Raw genomic sequence first — 854 nt, forward strand, 5'->3', positions numbered from 1 at the left:
CAGATGTCAGATGATTTGAAATGCTTGTTAGAGCTCTAACAGTCTAAGCTAATTAAATTAATCAAACTTGTAAGTGATGCTAAATGTTTAGAGAAATTCATGAGCTAACTGAACATTAATCAAAGAATAAAGTGAAGAAGGTTAAACATAAAGACATTAGGAACAAGATGAACTTAAAATACGCATTTAAAAATTAAAAATTTGTTAAATAAAAAAAATAGGTAAAATACAAGACTAACTTCAAGTATTCTTTTCATGCATCATATATTTGATATTCAATTGACAGCGACCAATACTTTATAAACTAATACAAATGTGAAGATTCGGGCCTGGGAAAGTAGCTCAGTGGCAGAGTGCCTGACTAGCGTGTTCAGGGCCCTGGGCTTAATCCCCACACCAAATAACAACAGGATATAAAACAAAACTTTGACAGTTGAAAAGATTTTAAGTTAAATGAAAAGAATGTGCCTCCTGGAATTTAATTTTCTTGTATTTATTTTTATTGATATTGTGTCTGTAAAGAAAATAATGTTTACAAACAATGATGAAAGTGCTGCTTAAATGCATACAGGGAAGTCTTCCTACTGTGTGCCAAACCCCTCCCATCTCCACAAGTGGGCAGAATTACTGAGAACCCCTCACAGCCTGGGGGTGGAGCTTTTGTCTCCGCATGTTTGTTAGCTTTCCTGTGTCTGGGACAAGATGCCCAGCACTTACATCTTAAAGGAAGAGTTTATTCAGCTCAGTTCCAGTGGTTTCAGTCCATGGTCAGCTGTCTCCAAGACAGAAGTGGCAGGGTGGGAGGGCATGGTGGCCAGGAAACCGACAGACAGGAGTAGCCAGGGACAAAAATA

This window comes from Octodon degus, unplaced genomic scaffold, assembly GCF_000260255.1.
Source record: "Octodon degus isolate 3935 unplaced genomic scaffold, OctDeg1.0 scaffold00355, whole genome shotgun sequence".
In the NCBI taxonomy this organism is placed as follows: Eukaryota; Metazoa; Chordata; class Mammalia; order Rodentia; family Octodontidae; genus Octodon; species Octodon degus.